Consider the following 20753-nt stretch of genomic DNA (forward strand, 5'->3'; position numbering starts at 1 on the left):
GAAGTAATCGGATAAGCGGTAAAATCAACTTTCCATGAACAGAAGCTACACTTTCCAACACTTTCACAACATACAGTTCTTATTAACACTTGTGTATGCATTTCTGGACGGGTTTGACTTTTCATTTGTTTTATCATCACGCAAAATTTCTTTCGTTTGGTTAAAAAAACTTGAAGTATATCCTACATAACGTTGTACGCAAATTAAAAATGAATCTTCATATTGTTCAGAAAGATGTCGACATCTAACACCGATCTTTAAAGGCACAAACGCACCGACAGAATTATTTGCAATGCATCCGTAGAAAATGACAGTAATTTGAATGATTACAGCAAGTTTAAGCTCAGACTCTCGAGTGACGTTGATATGACGTGGACTGGTAGCCCCTGGTACGCGATTTTTGCGGTTGCTAGACTGCTGGAAAGCATTGCTCGGTTGCCATGTTTTTTAAATATTTGAAGAATTTTATCGCAAAACGAGCTAAATTTATTTTTGTTATGTAGATATATTTGTGATCAAAGTTGGTGAAAATGAAAATAGTAAGAAAATACAGGATAATCTTAATGAATTACTTCTGGAATATTGCTTGTAATGTTAGGAGTGAGGCATTGTTAAAAATGGCGTTTAGCTCATTTTGCAATAAAACTCTTCATTTATACACCATGTACACTGTAACCCATCTTGGTGATGCGAGATTTAAAAGGTATTCTTGATATCATCCCATACTGTGTAAGAGTGGTAAGTTGAAACAGACTTCTCACAGACCTGAACGGGCTTCTGTAGACAACAGTGTTAATCTGACATTCCTTGTGTTTGTTTGTTTTTTTAAGTCGAATGAAACCCCAGTATACATGGAGATTAAGTGCATGCTGCAATATTTAGTAGAACACATACAACGGAGTTTGAGGACAATCGGGTAATTCTCTGAAAAGTTATAATTTCTTTTTTCAAATTTCGATGCATTTATCACAGAGTGAGAAGACTGGCGTTTGGTGACGTTACGTATGTGCAACGATATTAAGAAACTATTGGAGATCTCCACAAAATTATTTTCTTATGAAAAACATGGATTCCCCCTCCCACTTTCTAAAAGAAATAAGTGAATTGCTTGTTCATTAAGCTAGAAAGTGAATATGTTTCCATTTCTCGTTCATGTTTTCTTAATGTCATTGCTTTCACCCAGCGTTGACATGAAATATATAGATATACATATACACACTTGGTGATTCTATCCTACTATGGAGACTGCTCAATGTCCTCAACAGAAGAGCTTTAGACAGAAGTAACTAAACAAGTTCATGCGGTTGTCTGCAGGTTCATCCGTATCTAATGCAACTCTGAGTTTCATGCAACCTCCTGATTTGCCTGATGATTGCACCTCATGGAGGTTGCATGAAAATCAGAGTTGCAATAAATACGGATGAACCTGCATTTAACCTCGTGAACTTGTTTCATTACTTCTTCTAAATATATATAGATATGTTTATGTATAATGAACATATTGCAATCAGTGGCGTCGATCTGTTTTCACGATGGGGAGGGGGGGGGGGGGCAAAACTTGGAGTTCGATAATATTATGTGGTATCCCTCTCCCACGCGAAAGAGATTTTGCATTTTCAGAATTGAAATGCAGCAATTTGTTGCACACTTTGGATGAAATAATATTTGGGCAGTTTTCTATCCAAAAAAAGCAAGAAAATATTATCATAATAATTCAATTCAATTCGTTTATTTTCATTTCAATCACAATAAAAACAACATGAAGTATTCAGTGTTACAGATGAACATAAAAACAATGACATATAAAAGAAACCACAACGACTTCAAAATTACAGTCATCAATTGTTCCAGATTACAGCAGGCAACAAGTAAAATGGAAAATGGTGTACACATAAAAAGCCCATAAGGCCTGTAGGCGCGCATACACCGTTGTTACAAATCATGTAGAATTGGAATTTTAGTTATTTTCAGAAATCATAAATCAGTTTTATACAGAAGATACAGAAAAGAACATCAAACAAACAAACAAAAAACACGAAATGAACATAAAACGGATTGTTAAATACATCAGTGTAATCTTAATAGAAAGACAACAGATGCCTTTTATACTCCTTCTTAAATAAATTATTTTGTTGCTTATTATAATTATCTCGGTTTATTGCATTCCAAAAAACTGGTCCTGTATGACGAAGAGTTTGCTTTAATTTCGTACTAGAACATTTCCATTGATGAACTTTATAGCAACTCCGTGTGTTATGATTGTGTATATTTGAATTTAATGTGAACATGTTCATGATGTAAGGAGAGAGTGTATCTGTGTGAGAACGTTTCATCAAGGAAGCTTTTTGAAGTTTATTTATATCATGCAGCTTAAGTGTATTCAATCGTTTAAATAACTGAGAGGTGTGAGCTAAATGTGAAGATTTTGTAACATTACGACTTGCTTTCTTTTGTAACTTAAATAACTTATCAAGTCTGGAATTAAAAGTGTTTCCCCATACGACATTACAATACAACAAATGCGGTAATATAAAAGAATTGTAAAGAGAAAATAAAACAAAAGATGGTAATTCAAACTTCAAACGATATAAAGCACCTATAAACTGCGCAGCTTTTCTGCGTATATTTTCTACGTGTTCACGACAGTCAATATTTTCATGCAGAATAATACCTAAAAACTGAACTGACTTTCAATGAGTTATTGGCTTTCCATATATTTTCATGTCATTTATGAATTGCACATTTCCCTTCTTCTTTTGAAATAACATATAATTGGTTTTATCTACATTTAATAAGAGAGACGCCCCTGATTGTAATTCATTGCCAAAACAAAGCCTAGCGGAATATGTTTAAGACCACGAGCTCTTCGGTCTCATTTTGCTACACTTCTAAGGTCTGAGTATCACCCTCAAAACAAAATGGGGAAAAAAATGGAAAAGCACTCTCAGAGGGCAGACCTCCACCAATCGGCTAACTCCCTCCACTTGATCTTGTTCTTCCATAGATGTCAATGATTTCCTCCGTCATACATTCAGGCTGAAAATCGCCAAATTTCCCAATCATAGAAGCCTTTTTGTTACGTCATCAGATACGTCATCAACTACGCGGCTCCTCAGCCGAGTAGAGCACGTGGTTTAGAGCTCGTATACAAACCTCAAATACACGCATCCTGAACTCCCAAGTTCATTGACCCCATCTGCAAAAAGAAAATAATATATAAAAAAGAAGTCCCCCCCCCAAAAAAAAAAAAAAAAAAAAAAAAAATCCAGGATCACTTCCAAAGTTTGTATCATCTGTTCCTTGTGTCATTATCACCATTTCCCGCAGGTTTCATTCAAATCTAGCATATTGAGTTATTTGCAGTCGAATAAGCAAACAACACACAACGTCGATGAAAACATACCCTCCTTCTTTGGCAGAGGTAATTGCCACTGAACTCTCCAAAACGTGCAACTTCATGTTGTGCTCCCTTGTGTCTGCGTTACGTCATTTCCGATGTGGTTTGTAATGTGTGTTTGTGTGTGCATGTGTGTGTACATCTGTCAATCTGCCTTGAGTTATCTCTGTGTGTATGCGCATGCGTGTGCTTGCGCGATGGTGCATGTTACTTCCGTTCCCTTAATTAGTGACACTGATAGGGAGCTTTAATTTTTTTTTCACGAGTGGGGACGTTCAGACATTGTCAGAAGGGGAAAAATATACATTCGTGCACAGAATCGCGTATCACAGTCGATCTATTTCGGATAGCTTGCGTCGCCTGAATTTCTGCATATACGCGTTATGTGCTATTTTTTACGTCCTCACAATTCACGACGTAGAGAACTACTAGGTACTTCATGCACCGATCATTTGGGGGCGCCATTTTATTTGTTATAGGTTGCGTCTGGCGTAATCTAAAGCTCCTTTCCAACACGACACAGGCAGCGAGGAGAACGTCCAGCTCAAGCGTCGTCTCAAACGTCCGCGCAGCAAAATACCCAGTCGGTCTCTTTTGATCGCATTGGATCTACGTGTTGTCTTTGCCGTGGGTTGACTCACTACGGCTCACAGTCTGAGCATGCGTTTGATCACGTGACGAAAACCCTTGTGCATCCAACCGAAGAAGACAGGATTTAAACTGTTTGAGGAATTCAGCAGGGCGAAGCAGTAAGCAACGATCGTGGAGTTTCCGTCCAACATTATGCACAGCACAATGGGCAGCAAACAAGTCAAAAATACACAAAAAGTTACCATCAAGTTCTTGGTGATCTGGAATTCTACTGCAAGGTTATGACCCGGAACTTGATAGTCATGTGACTTCGATTGAGCATCTTCACCCGGTGCCGCACGTATTTCACTTTGATTGCTTAGAACTTCTAATCTCTGAAGTTTCTGACCATCTACCCGACGAAAGTGACGTCGCAAGAATATGCAAATTTTTCCGTAACAGTAACTGGAAATGAGTAATACCACAAGGATCCCTGCAGCACACACATACTTGTACGAACCGCTCTCTTGAAACGTACAAACGTACGGTCCATTCTGTCCCGCTATCGCTATGCCTAGTATCATGAAAATAGCTGTTGAAACACTCGGAAGGATGAAAGAGAAGAAGGTCATGGCTAAGACCGCTCTTTGAGACAAGACCCACAAACACGTTGCTGGTGATCTGACAATCTTCGCGAACCTGCAAACGGCAATAGCTGCGAACAGAAAACCATTGATTTCTACCAAGACTGTTGCCGTCGCTCCCACTATCATGCACGTTGTGTTGAATGCTTCTGTTTGGACATTAACGAGAGCAGGCAACTGGACGAGGCAGGTTAGGGAAGCTATGAAACTGTTCAGGCCGATGATGGCCACGAGGACATTCGTGGTCGTTCGTAACTTCTTCGAAACAGAGAATGACGCAACAAGAAGACAGTTCCCTGTGAGTCCGACAATGGCGAGGATACAGAAGATGACCATGAGGATGACGGCATGGACGTCCATGATCACTCTTTGAGGCACAGGACTATGAGAGTACTTTCAAGAGAACAACCGTCAGAAAGATTTGCTCTTCTCTCAAGTAAAGATCTCATGTTCCAGAGCCAAGGATATAGGCTTACATATTACATGGACTCTATTTCATCCACCTTCTGATGGAGTTTAAACTGGCTGTCAAACAATGACGAAATTTTCATTCCAAGATATTTGTAGGCAAACTCGGAAGTCTAGTGTAATTATGAAACTCTGTGCGTTCCTGTAGCGATGAGGTGCACGATTGTGCAAGCGTGAGAGTTCTTATCCTGGCATATCCGCTGATGGTATAACATTCACATATATCACTTTCTGAAGCGAAGGGGAGAAACCAAACATCTCCATCGATTTTATGAGGCATTGTCAAAGAGATTTATTTATTGCTTACTTCTATCATAAAGACGTAAGGGGACTAGGTCTCAAAGGGGCCATCTTTACCAATCGAAGAGATAGCAAGTAAACATAGGTGATAAAGGGCTCTATAAATTATGTTCGTCACGTGTTCGTTGCAGGCAAATATGATGCACATAAAAATGTGTATTTCCAGGTTAAAGAGCTAATCCAACATTGCAGAGTATCCAGACAGATTAATTGTGTGGTGTATCATATTGAGTCCGTGTGTAGATGAAGACATATCAGCCAGGCAACAGTGATAAACCGCTTGGTAAATCATAATTGTTTTTTCTTTCAAATAACCACTAGCTACATTTCTGTAAAAGCATGACTTTTCAGACAAAACGGTGGCGGAAACTTAGAATTTACACACATATCCAGTAGGGAACAGAGATTGCTGTTACAGCTCGTTATTTCGAAGGTTAGTTATTCCGAAGGCTCTTCAGTCCGAAGATTCCTCATTCTGAAGGTTCGTTTTTCCGAATTTCATTTTCGAATGAACAAATTTTCGGAATAACGAACCATCGGAATAACGCCAGAAATGTTCGGACAAACGAACCCTTTTTCATTTTCGGATTAACGAACCTCTAGGTATAGGGAATTTGTGTGTTTCGGATTAACTAACCTTCGGAATAACGAACCTTCGGAATATCGAACCTTCGGAATAACGAACAGCACCCCAGATTGCTAGTAAATTGCCTCATAGAATGCAAGTTGAATATGAGGGGAAAGGAATTGCGAGAGACACTTTCATCGTGCTCTGGCATTTGGTGATTTATCGATCGGTTTGGGCGGGTTCGTGTATTTGAGCAGAATATGCGAAATTGGCACGTCGTCTTGGGACGCCGTCGACTAAGTTGGGCGTGCGAACGTGGCACATAAAGAGTTAAGAGGCATGGAGTATATCAAACTGGGAACAAAATATCCCACTTGTTCATAATGTTGCAGCGTCACTCAGATATTGAAAGATGAAATGATGAATCGCATTAAGAGGAGCCAGTCGTCAGGTATGTAATACGTGCAGGTTACTGGTGATGCTTTTACGATACAAATCCCGCCCTCTTCTATAAAACTCACGTGCTGAATGCACGTGCATGTTGATTTACGTGCCTATTCGTATGGAATTCCTCTCGTGTCATGGGTGAACATTCGTTTCAATTCATTAAACTCTGAGATTCCTTTATCATGAAGCAGATTTTATAAGACCAATCAAACATCTCTCTTTCAGAAACAATGATATTGTGGATATCTCGGATTGATGGTTTCTGCCTCTGTTACACTTAAAATGATGATTTATTACAATCACTTTCTAGATTGTATTGTTGAAGTTTTCAGATGGTTTTAAGCAATTCCAAAATCACCTTCTCTGTAGTCCATGCCTTTGAGATAGAGAAAGAACGTTTCTTAGCTCCAATCGTTGTGACGACTGACTGAAAGGTCGACAAAACCACCGTTTATCTTTTCAAGACCTTCTCAAAGTGGTCTCTCAAATTGCCTTCTCTTTGAAATATGAACACTCACGCTATTATTCTGTGCACGATCTACGTTTTACTCGCTGTGGTAGGGTTTGTTGGCAATGGCTTTGTTCTCGTGTCTTTGTTCGTCTCTAAGAAACTTCGAACTACCACGAATGTCTTTGTTGCTGCTATGGCGGCAAACAGCTGTATTGCTTCAGGGACGTCCATCATTCAAGTCCCAGCCTTTGTTGGGGTTCGCACTAAAGTTTTCATGACAGCGTGTACGATAGTCGGTGCGACGTCGGTCACATTCGTCCAAATCAACGGATTACTTATCACATTCATTGCTTTTTGTCGATTCGTGAAGATTACAAAACATTCGGAGACATTTCAAACCATCTTTTCACCCTGGAAAATAGCCATGATGATTGGTTTCTGTTTCCTCTTTCCTCCTGGAGTCACGCTGATCTTCATTGTCCTCCATTTAGCTGAAATTGGCCTAAATAGCGCCAGTATTTGTTTTTTCCACCACAGTTATTTCTTTAACATTTTTAGCGCTGTTATCATCCTGCTTCTCTTGATAATCGTTTGCGTGTGCTATGGCAAGATCCTTCTTTTCCTAAAGCGCCACTTCAAGCGGATACGTCACAATGGCGGCACAGTGGATCCGCATGAGAGCGCCGAACGGGATCAAAGTGAGACCACGGACAGCCCTCCGTCTCAATCTCGGCCTAAAGTCTGTTTTAAGGAGCGAAGTCTTGCTGTGGAGGCTAAGATCACAAGGAACATGGTGGTTGTTGCAGGCGTCTTCGTTCTTTGCCTTCTCCCGATGGTTGTTAGTGTGTTCACCATAGCCAACGAAATAGCCGGGGCCTACTGCTACGCTTTCATCAGCTGTTCTGACTGCATTAATCCTTTTCTCTTCGGCTGGAGGCATCCGGATTTTCGGCGAGTCTTTCACTCCCTGATCAGACGAGTCGGTGATATCGCTTGCTTTCTTAAGTCAGCACCTCTTCAAGTAATTACAGTTCAAGCATAAACTTCTCAGGAAGGCGGAGATTTCGTATTCAACTCCCACTGCTAAAGGAATTTCGTAATGGAAAATGTTTTCTTTTTTATCATTGTTGTTTTAAATACTCAGTAAGCTTGAATATTCACTCAAAGCAGCTTTGATTCTTTTAAGGAGAAACTAGTGTAATGGACCGATTCATTCCATTAAGGCTTAGAATAGCAAAACTGTTTTAGAAGTTTACTTTCTACCAAGTGAGTTGGGTTGGGAAATGATTCTCAAAGTGGTTTTCCATGACTCCTTCCATGCCCCTTTGTGACCTAATGGGTGTCGTGTAAAAATGAAGCGAATGCTTGGATCTATCAAAAAAGACACAAACGTTTCAGTCATATATCTGCAACAATGAGGTTTATACTGACTGCCTTTGTCTCCAGTAAAATGTCAAAGTTGCGGAAGTTTCTGTCACATTTGTACAACATGAAAGTATATAATGTTTGTCTTTATATCCAGTAAATTCTAAAATTTATAAAAGAAAACACCAAAATCTCACCTGACACCCAGTTTCATTATCCTCCATTCAGACAATTGCTTTGATGATCAATAAAATCGCAGATTTATTCGTATTATGTGTGTTGTACGTTGTGAATACTATACCTGTCTTGTTATTCTTTGAGATCCATTTACGTCGTACATTATAAGACCGAAATATATACAAACACGAACACTTACGTAGAGAAAGAGAGAAAAAGAAATATTGAAACAGGATGGGAAAAAAGATGCCCGCGAATAAAGTTGGTGCCCTCAATCTTTGACTGTTTGGTCCCTAAGCATTTAATTTTGATTTCTCTTATAATTTTTTCAGGCAAACGCGCGTTTTGGGTTATCTGTTCTAGGTACAAGACGGTGCAGTGAAACGTGTAGGGGATGATTCATTCACATGCCTTAGTTTGGAATAAGCACAACAATCATGACCTCGGGAAGACGGATATTTAGAATTTAAAAATTATCATCGACGTTTACTTTTGGACAGAAGGTAGCAAGAATAGCAACTTTCTTCAAAACATTTATTGAATTGTAACGTTAACAGTTATAACAACTTTCATGTCAATGATTAATATTTACGTTATGTTAGAACAAATATCTCTAGAAATTACAGTTTTGTAAAGGTCCATCAATGTGGACGAAGTACCGTTTGATTTGAAAATGAAACCGCCATTGAATTGGTTTACAAAGAATTATAAACTCTTACTTTTGAATTCACATTCTCAAATGGAATAATCATCTTAATTGCATTTAAATGTGTCTTTCGATTTTTCTCTATTCTGTTCTTTTCTCTCCTCTTAGCTCTCTACTGTTCTGTAATCCCGATAATAATATATGAAGAGTTTGTTTGCAAAAAACGATAAGTGCATATTCGTCAAATGGAGATATTTGCGATTAAAGGTCAAAAAAAAAATAAAGAGGATAATAAGAAAATTGTTGCTTCTTTTGACCATAACTTAAAAAATATACCTTTATATGTAGTGACCAATATATCATTTAAAAGGTGTTGTTTTGTACTTTATGACAGAGATCGATCGTACTTCAAAATCTTCAAAAACGGACTTATCGGTTTTTAACAAACTCTTCATATGCACATTATGCTCATGTTTTCTAGGCGTCAGCGATTTACAAGGCTCACTGTTCTTCTCTGTTGATCCTTGTTCACCTGGAATTATGTACCGGTTTTGTCCTTGTTGTTGTTTCTGTGTATGTGTGTGTATTTCTTCCTATATTGTTATATTCATATCTTCATTTTAGTTGTTTTCAGTGTATGAATTGTTTGTTGTTTTTATGTCAGTACACTTGAACTTGAACTTGAACTTGAACAGAGAAGTGTGTGCCTAACAAACATTAAAGTTCTTCAGTTATTTTGAAATCAGTCCATCTCAGTATTTTCTTTTTCTTGGTTGTTTGTGCAGTAGCTACATGGTAATGCATATTAATCGACAGGCACACATACCCATGATATTGATATACTGCAAACTCTGCAGATTTGATTCAAATTTCAATGTCATATAAATAGGGAACTTTACTTAACTAAGGTTACAGGCAAATCAGTGGTTTTGACAAGTAGTAGTAATATCGTGTGCGAATACGGTTTGGATAATATCTCTTCTTTTTGTAATTCCTTTTCACTCTTTCTGACATCCATCCTAAATTTAAATTAAGTGAAGATGTGGCTATGGTGCCAAGTTACGTTGAAATATTCTTACAACAGTGCCTTACTACGTCATAGTCTTATACTCCATTATGTATGAGTAACTTAGAATAATGACGTGTCATCAAGACATACTGTTGTGTTGGACGTTCATTTGCTACAAAACTTGATGAAAGAAAGTTTTTGATAAACGATGTCACTGCGATATGCTAAATATGTACATCTAACGTGAGAAATTAGTAGCTACATGATATTAGGTTGGCCATCTTGAGTCATCCAACCCGACCTGAAAAGCCAATCCGGCATCCTTATAGGTGATGTTCGGTAACCAGAAGATTCATTATTCCGAAGTTTCGATAACATTATACAGCTGTCGTCAAAAAAAAAGAAAAGAAATGAAATTAGGTTCATACTATAGCCTAGATCCTTTGAAATACAGTTTATTTTGTTTGGGGTTAATGAAAACCCTACATAACCAACTTACGGATAACAATAAACTGTCATCGAATTTTTACTTATATCTACGAGATACGACTAGCCACGTGATGGCGCTATGCATACGGAGAGAATGAGATAGAGAGAAAGAAAGGTATTCCTATTAACACTGAAAGTCAATGAGTCAACATTGTACCGAATATAATTATTATCTAAACAGAATTACATTTCTGAAAGTGAATGGAAGAAAGAGGCCCGCGTGATCACCCGGCCTCGCTGGGACTTCTCCGAAAGTCTTTTGAGCGATGCCTGAATTCCATCGGCAACCGAGCGGGCTGCAAATTGGCCCGACGCCATCACTGAGTTATGACCTAGTAGGCAATTGTGTTGTCGTGGTTTTATCCCGCGCCATCTGTATATTATGCGGTATAGCCAACTTTGTTGCAGTCGGTATACAACAAGGCGCTTCGTTAGGTATGGTCGCAGAGATGCCAAGTTCAAAAAACTTTTATGAGTGAGATTTTTATGACTCGGCGTCTCGGCGCTCGCGCGCATGCGCACGCGAAAGAGGAGGGTGTCCCCCTCCCATGGTTGGGAGCTTTTTTTTAATTATTAGCTCTTAATGATGCTATCTGGTGCATACTTAAGTGACTATTTTTTACTAATTTTGAAAGGCAAAAGGGAAATATACCTTCAATTGCAACTATCACTTTAATCCTTTGAGCTATGCTCCTTATTTTTGGCCCAAATTGCAGACTTCACCAGATGCGTAAGAAAAATGGGTGCCACGCGTGAGATCGTGAGACAGACCCTAAATGCTTGAGTCTCACGCAGAATACGTGAGACTTGGTAGCTCTGTGGTCGTAACAAAGAATATTGCACGCCAACTTGCAATCAGCAGCTTGAAGCGAAGTTTAGTAGCACCCTCTCACTCTATCACGTCGTCTGATGAAACAGTATAGACACAAGTATGGGTGCATTAAAACAGATCAGAAACATCATGCATGTCTTCTATCAAATAAGAACAAGAAATCTAACCTGAAGTCTTCAGAGAAATTATTATCATATATACAGAATAATGCTAATATCACACCTGTTAGTGTCAAAGTTTTCGAATTACTTCTTCTTCCTCCTCTTCTTCTTCTTCTTCTTTTTCTTCCAGATGAAGTACTAACCTCTGGGAAGAGTATTTTCATACTTTGTGCAGTGTTGAAAGTAGTGGGCCATGCTGCATTGTTTGATGCTGTTTTGTTGCAATTAATTTATACACACTATAAGAAGTAAAAATTGCTCTTTGTGCAAGTAAAATTAGCTCCTCTTCCAATTAGATTTGACGCAGTGTCAACTCAACCAGCTGCCTCCTAAACTGGTTCCAGAAGCAGACACTTGGGAAAAGGGAGTTTTAAAACCAAGAGGTCCTGCAGAGTCGCTGTCGATATTGAGTATGTCTTCGTCCAGATGATCGGGTTATCGGGTAAATGTAAGGTGGTTCAGGTGGAATAGCAATCAACTGATGTAATATGCGGTACCTTCGGGTACACCATGATGACTTTCAGCTGGACCCTTCTTTCTGCAAGAGATTGCCATTTTAAGGAGTGAAGCTTTTCATTGACACTGTGTCGAGGGTAGAAGTCTCCCAGAGAGACCCGAGCGGCACGCCTTTGAACCATTACAAGCTTCCAGATTTGGTCTTGGGGGTGAGGATCCCAGGTCGAGTTCGGAATTTAATTTCAAAATCTTTTTTTGGTAGTTATTTTAAGAGGTATAGAGGAACTCGCGGCAGAATACCCCAGTAGCTCAAAATGTTGCAACGTCAATAACAGTATTTAACGGTGTTCTCATATATCATATTGAGTTGAACGAGCTGTCAGGTATGTAATACTTGCAGGTTAATGATGATGCTTTTACGATCCAAATACCGCCCTCTACGAAATCTCACGTGCCAATCCACATGTATGTTGATTTACGTGTCTATTTTATATGAAATTCCTCTCGTGTCATGGGTGAACATTCATTTCAATATACATCAAGCTCTGAATCTCCTTTCTCATGAAGCAGATATTATTCGACCAAATCAAACATCTCTCTTATCGAAACGATTGCGTATATCTCATATTAATGGTCTGTGGCTCTGAAACACTTAGAAATGATGATTTATTACCGGCAATTTCTAGATTGTGTTGTTGAAGTTTTCAGATGGTTTTAAGCAATTCCAAAATCAGCTTCTCTGTAGTCCATTCCTATGAGATAGAGAAAGAATGTTTCTTAGCTACAATCGTTGTGAAAGTCGAGAAACCACCATTTACGTTTTCAAGACCTTCTCACAGCGGTCTATCGAAATGAATTCTCTTTGAAATATGAACACTAACTCTATTATTCTGTGTACGATCTACGTTATCCTCGCCGTGGTAGGGTTTGTTGGCAATGGCTTTATTCTTGTGTCTTTGTTCGTCTCTAAGAAACTTCGAACTACCACGAATGTCTTTGTTGCTGCCATGGCGGCAAACAGCTGTATTGCTTCAGTGACGTCCATCATTCAAGTTCCAGCCTTTGTTGGAGTTCGAACTAAAGCTTTCATGACAGCGTGTACGATAGTCGGTGCGACGTCGGTCACATTCGTCGAAATCAACGCATTCCTTATCACATTCATTGCTCTCTGTCGATTCGTGAAGATAACGAAACATTCGGAGACATTTCAAACCATCTTTTCACCCTGGAAAATAGCCATGATGATTGGATTCTGTTTTCTCTTTCCTCCTGGAGTCACGCTCATCTTCATCATTCTCCATCTAGCTGAAATTGGCCTAAATAGCGCCAGTATTTGCTTTTTCCGCCACAGTGATTGCTATAACTACACCTGCGCTGTGATCATTCTGATGCTCCTGATAATCGTTTGCGTGTGCTATGGCAAGATCCTTCTTTTCCTCAAGCGCCACTTCAAGCGGATACGTCACAATGGCGGCACAGTCGATCAGCATCAAAGCAGCGCAGTGGACCACAGTGAGACCACCGGCAGCCCATCCGTTCAAATTCGGCCTAAAGTGTGTTTTATGGAGAGGAATCTTGCTGTGGAGGCCAAGATCACAAGGAATATGGTGGTTGTTGCAGGTGTATTTGTGCTTTGTCTTCTTCCTATGGCTCTTTGTGTATTCATCACAGGCAGCGAAATAGCCGGGGCCTACTGCTATGCTTTCGTCAGCTGTTCTGACTGCATTAATCCTTTTCTCTTCGGCTGGATGCATCCGGATTTTCGGCGTGTTTTTCACTCCCTAATTACACGACTCGGTGATATAATTGCATGGTTGTCTTCTTAAGTCTGGACCTCGCCAAGCAGTTAGAGTTTAAGCTTAAACTCTTAAACGAACTGGTTCGTGTTTATGTCCAATGATTCGAGAAACTCATCATGAAAAATGTTGTTGCTGTTGTCATCATTGCTGCTGTAGTTAATTAATGAGCCTGACTATTCACTGAACCTAACGTAAGAAAGTAACGTAATGAAATGATTTATTTTGTTAAGGCTCAAAACCAGTTATTGCAGTTTACTTTCTATCAAGAAAGTGGGTTAGGGTAGGACTAATGCTTCCTAAAGCTGCTTTCCATTACTAGAAATTATTCGGCTTCGAAAACGTTTAAGTCATATTTCTGCAACAATTATTACCTTTTTATCGAGTTAATTTAAAAATTTGTCGAAAGAAAATAACAGATTTTCACCTATCTCACAGTTCAACCTTTTCTGTGTACAATGCTATGGGGTTTTCTGTGTCAATCAGCACTCAAAGTACACAATGGGTTAACTCTGCTCCATCCAAACAATTGTTTCATGATTAATGGAATTACAAATTTATTCGTATCATTATACTGAGAGAAAAAAAAAAATCAGCTCATGTCAACAACGAATGTGTAGATATGAATTTATTCTGTCGTATTTCCCCTCAACATTTCATTCAGTTTCGGAATATGTTGTTTCTTTTTTCCTACATACAATTGCATTGTTTTCTTATTTCGTCAATTTATCAATTATTTCATTTCGTTGCCAATTATAGAATATAAATTCGTTGTTCACAGGAGCTAAGTAAAGCACAACTAACTCAATTACATGACTTTAGTGGTATTCATATTCGTCATCCTTTAATTATCATATTTACACCGCTTTAATCACATACAATAACAACATAATAATATGTGACTGTGCATCACAAAACCAACAAAAAGTTGTATACCATGGCTTTGTGTCATTATTTCAAATAGATGATATGGGTCAACCTGGCATAAAATTGCATAAGATTTTTCAATAAACTTTAATGCCAGTAATGAATTGATGATGTTACTGCAGTCTGCTAAACATGTAGAAATCGTTATTGGTTCGACACTCTCAATACAGCCAACCCGACCTGAAATCGAAGCAGACATCTTGGGTGATGTTCGTAAGATTCATTATTCCGAGGGTTCCATGTAGTTTGAAAATGAAATGAGGTTAGGAGAAGCGATTAGCCATTTTACTTTTTTTGTTTGGATTAACGAACTTTCTGAATAACGAATCTTCTGAAAAAACGAACTGTAACAATAGTAAACTGTAATAGTAACTGTAAAAATAAATGTTAGCCATTGAAGAAATTGGACGTGCCTTGACAGGCGTCCAATAAGCGATACGACGAGCCGCATGATGGCGCTATTCATACAGACAAATTGGGAGGGATAACCATGATCACTAAAAATCAATGAGTAAGCATTGTAATGAGTTTATCTACCCAAATGATTGTACTCATTGTAATGAGTCTATATATAAAATTATGTGACTAATAACGAATAGATGAAAGAGTGACTGAATACTTGTACGTATGTTTTTGAATAACCTGTAACAATAAAATGATTACTGAAAACGATACGTCCAACGTTGTCCAATAAATGACGAATTACCAACACTATCATATAGCTACATCAACAGGGAAGACTTCCCAATACACATCCCATCTTCAAGTCTTCCACTAATTTTCTTTCACGGACAGAAAGACTAGTAGATAGATTGTGAATGATCTCATAGGTACAGAAATTCGATTTGATTTGATTTGATTTTTTTTTCATTTTCAACAAAGAGAGTCAATATACAAAACATTGCACAAATAAAGAAATGAAACAGAAACAATATGAAAATGCAAAATTTGCGTTCATCGAAGCATGATAATGATATCATATATAAACCATTTGCCATGATTATGCCTCGTCTGAATGTTTAGTTCTCGATGGACCTTAATCCATAGACCGAAAGACTACGTGTAAAGAAGATAGATTTTGAATGCTTTAATAGATAAGTACAGAAATGAGCAAGTTTGTGATATAAAGACAGGAAATGTGTTGGATCGCACTTTCAAAACATTATCTTCTTTTTTTAGTCATTATGGTATCATGTGCTCTCAAGAATGGGCAGCCGAGCAGGAAAATTATGGATGGTTCTGCCTAACGAAGGAATAAAATCAAACAGATAATTGGTTTATTAAATCAAAATTTGTATGTCTCTTTTTTGTTTTATGATATTCTTTATTTTAATCTAATTCAATATCAGGTCCATGATAACAATGAAATTAATAGGGGAGAGCGGGGTGAGTTGGGACGCGGGTCAAGTGGGACACGTTCTCTGAATCAAAAACTGTTCAACCAATCAGCGATTGGCTTATATCTACAATAAGCCCCTAGCAACCATACATCACACTAAGAAAGCCATGCAGTTCGGCAAATTCTAAGTATGTATAAATTGCTATTGAAAATTTTCCCCAAAATGTATATATATATATATATATATATTGATATCAGGTTAATTAACCTGTTGTCTTTGTATTCATGATTTCAAGGGCACAATTGAAAGCTGGTGGTGAGCCTTATTGATATGCAACTAATATAACTTGTTTTGACAAATTCCTGCATAGTTACTGAGTAGTCCTACATATTTATGTATATGTTATGTGAGGGACAGTTGGGACAACGTGTCCCATTTGTCCCTCATAATACCATTGCATGTATTTGGAATTCATACAAAACCAACAGACATATTAAGATGAAAGTTTAATCAAACGAAATTTATTACCCAAATTCACAGTTGATGTACTCTGAAAAGAAAATGCAAAGACCAATAAAGATAATGGAGATACAGCAGGCCTAAGTTTATATTTATTAACTACTGGGCATAATTTGTTCAGGAAACAAAAGCAGTTCAGATTTTTAAACATGTTGTCCAAACTTGTTTTGTTGAAATAAAGATCATTTTAAAGCATGTTTGACTGTTTTCATTACCAATGTTTCATTACGCCTTCCAACTTTGACATTTCTATAGGATGTTCCACTTTACCCCCACCGTCCCATTTCTCCCTTGCCGTTGTCCCACTTTACCTACGGGTGGGTCAACTTCGCCCCCAAAATAAGGTTTTTTCTTTTCATTAACTGCAGAAAATTGAGAACAGTGCCACCCCCAGCTTATGGCTCTTTATGTAACCTACCATATGAACCTTCATGCAAGCCCGAAAGGAAATGTAATCATCTCTTCTATAAAAAGATATAAGAAGAAAATCGGCGAACTTGAAATAATGTCCCACTTCTCCCCGCTCTCCCCTATGAACAACAACAACAATATTCTTCTCTCTTGTGCTGCTAAATCATTTTTTTTTAACTGACTTCTCTAAGATCGTGCATGAAGATCCTTTATACTTTTATGTTACGTAAATATTGTAAATGCACTGAAGTGGTCAAGACAGCAGTGTCTGGATTAGTCGTAATGACACTCATTATCTAAATGCTCCTTAGAATTACAGAAAGTAGAATGAAGGCTTATGTGACTTCATATCATCGAGATTCCCTTATCTAAGACTAAGCATGACTATCACTCGATGGTAAAATTGGATGGCAAAGTTAAAGCTGCTAAAACAGAGCATTGAAGATTTATGACAAATGCATGTAAAGTATCACACTACATATTTCTTGTCTGATGAGCCCACTATCAAAAAGCATTCTATATGTAGTGGTAAAAAATCACATAGGCAGATCGGGTTCAATTGTAACCATGTGCATCACCTACATTGTCTGGTGTTTCTCGCGGATCATGTTAAAATACCAATGAGACAAAGACATATACATGAAGAGTTTGTTCGCAAAAACCGATAAGTCCATTTTGGAAGATTTTGAAGTACGGTCTCTGTCATAAAGTAAAAAATAATACCTTTTAGGATATATCGGTCACTACATATTATAAAGGTACATTTTTAAAGTTATGGTCAAAAGAAGCAAAATTTTTCTTATTATTCTCTTTATTTTTCTTGACCATTAATCGCAATATCTCCATTTGGCAAATATGGACTTATCGTTTTTTGCAAACAAACTCTTCACATGTATAATTGTATATCCCTGTAAACACAGCAAAAGGATACAAAATCCCTCTCATAATACTATTTAGTTTTGCTTGATTGCACATGGTCATCACTGGTGTTTCTATTTTTTCTTTCTTTTTTTAAAGTGATTTCTGTCTGATTTCTCTTCAAAAAGTAGTCAGTTTGATTCAACAAAATTGGCAACGGTAACGTCACACTAAAGTGCACTTTTATATCGTCGACCGTACTATGTTAGTGAAGGGGCCAACTCTAATCTTAAGTATAGCGTTTACCACATACGCGACGAATTAGCTTGCTTCCTTCAATTCGACGCACGCACACTGCATGGACGAGGCGCGGTTCGCATCTCCGTTCCCCCTTCAACTTCGCCCCGTCCTCGGCCAGGGGGTGTCGGCCAGAGGGCTGTAGCGAGTAACCTCGCTCGTGGCCCGACTGACTCACACGTCCGGCTGAGTGAGTCGGGCTCCGCATGGACGGATATCACACACCTTCTAAGCGAGAGGAGTTTAGACGCGATTCAAGACAGCAAGAATGATTTACTAAAACACGATATCTAATCCTGTCTTTATTCATTATGTAATAATAAAGTTAGGATTATTACTATTAGTCACTAAATATTATCGGATAATTAATTTTGGATTACATCTTGCCCAACACGAATGACTTTACCACAATACAGAATTACTTTTATTGAAGCTTTCTTTCAGTATTTTAATAAAAAAAAAAAAAAAAACGTTCTTGTTCACTTATAGTAAGTATAGGTATGTCATGAAACACATACTTACTTTAAAGTATTCATATCTTTTACATTATGATTCTACCTACCAGCTAATAATTCGCTCTCATCAGTTTCAGCTACATTATGCTCGTTATGGCTTGATTTAACACATGATTAACTTCTACATTTTATTTAGTATTATTTCTGTATTTTCTTTAGTAACAATAATTTGACCTTTTTTGTTTTGCTTTAATCGGTTCCCCTAGTTAAACATGGTTTTAAAAAAAATGTAATTTATAGTTCCCCTAATCCGATTTATCACGGGACCTGCGGCTTACAAGATTGCTTTTACGCAGGCCCCATCATATTTTTCTCATTATTACCATAGCTAAACTCTCATGTATACAGACCTTGTGTTTACACCAAGACCAACTTTTGTACATTCTGGTGAAGTGTCATCTAATTTCATTTTTTTTTTTTTGGGGGGGGGGTGCAATTTTCGTATTGTATAATTACACTCTTTGTGCTATTTGTGAGAAATATGAAAATATATTGAAATTAAAATTGAAATTAAGACCGCGGATCAATTGAGATATCAACATCATGCATATGTTGTTGTTTTTTTCTCTGCCTTCAGCAGGATCAATAGTTTGATGTTTACAGTTCATTATCTTACTTTTCAATCTGAAAGTGGCTCGCTTATCACGACTTGGAATCGTCATTTTAATATCAAAAGTCAAAACACTCTATAGGTCATAATTATGTGCGGAATGCTCTCCATAACCATAAAGAACAATTTGCATTTTAACGCGTTTACAAGAAAACTGAAAGAAGTGATGATAAATTAATATTTTCTTCTGAAGTAGTATTCAAACTAACAAATATTACATTACAGAGAAGCAATGGATGGCAACAAATATGATTGTTTAATGTAACCAGGGACGCAGGTAGGCCTATATGATGGTCTGGAAAAAAAAATCGATGGACATGTGCAAAAAGATTGTGATTTCATGAGACTCCTTATGGATTTATCTACTTTAGTCCACATTTTTTTCATTCACATCCCACTCGCTCCTTGTACGAAACACATACACGTGTGTGTGATTGTGTGTGTGTGCAATATAGTGACGCAAACACGTACGATTTAACAGACTGATTGCTTTGATATGCAAGCCAATAAATGCTATTATTCGGTTATCAAACAATCAGTGGCCAGTAATTGATACGTTTTGTACCCTTGGTCGACGCGTCAGCTTGAGTCTACGGAAAAATCAGACGATATGAAATATTTTGTTTGCACAAGAAACGAGAACCTGGACTGACTTTTCCAAATTATATCTAAATATCACTTGACATGACATAAACTTTACAATTTCTATACAAGAGAAGAAGTGGCAGTATCTCAGAGTATTGTTTTTTAGTATATTTAAAAAAGTACCACGTAGTACCACCTACTTCACACAAAGAAAAAACATGTATAAATCTCTCTATATAGTCATAATCATAAATCTTATACAAATATGCACATATTTAAGTGCATGAAAACTAGCACCCACTCACCCCCCGCCCATATATATATATATATATATATATGGTATCTACGCCACGACCTACCACCAAAAAAATAAATAAATGAATAAAAAATGATCCTAAAGTCGCTGACGGCTGAACCGAGGCAAAACTGATTATGAAGTGAAATCATCACAACGTTCGGATTTCTATTTTTGGCACTATTTTATAGTCTACTCTGTATCGTTTATCATCTGCCCGAATTTCGAAGTTAAATGATAAAAGAAAAGGAAAAACAAAAGTTTTTTTTTCTGGGCAGTGATTTTCTACATTTCAACGAAACAGAAACGTGTCCGACGTTTTGTCCGAAGATTTGGATTTAGCGCCGCAGATAGACTCCGCCCCAGCAACGAGGGAGTGATCTTATTGGTCACTGTGTGGCACCCTGGTTACTGTTTGGTTGTGCATAGACCGTGCTAAGCTTGAATGAACATCGCGGAGGTTGCTATGACACCTTCTATTGTCAAGAGATGAAAACTGTCTAACCTCCCCTAGATCACAACATTGCGTCGGGAAGAAAACTTTGAAGCCGGTTTTCTCGAAACGTCGACTTGCTAGACCACTCGACATGGACTCTCATAAAATCACCAATGTCGAGTCG

Source organism: Diadema setosum, chromosome 3 (genome assembly GCF_964275005.1).
Source record: "Diadema setosum chromosome 3, eeDiaSeto1, whole genome shotgun sequence".
Taxonomy (NCBI): Eukaryota; Metazoa; Echinodermata; class Echinoidea; order Diadematoida; family Diadematidae; genus Diadema; species Diadema setosum.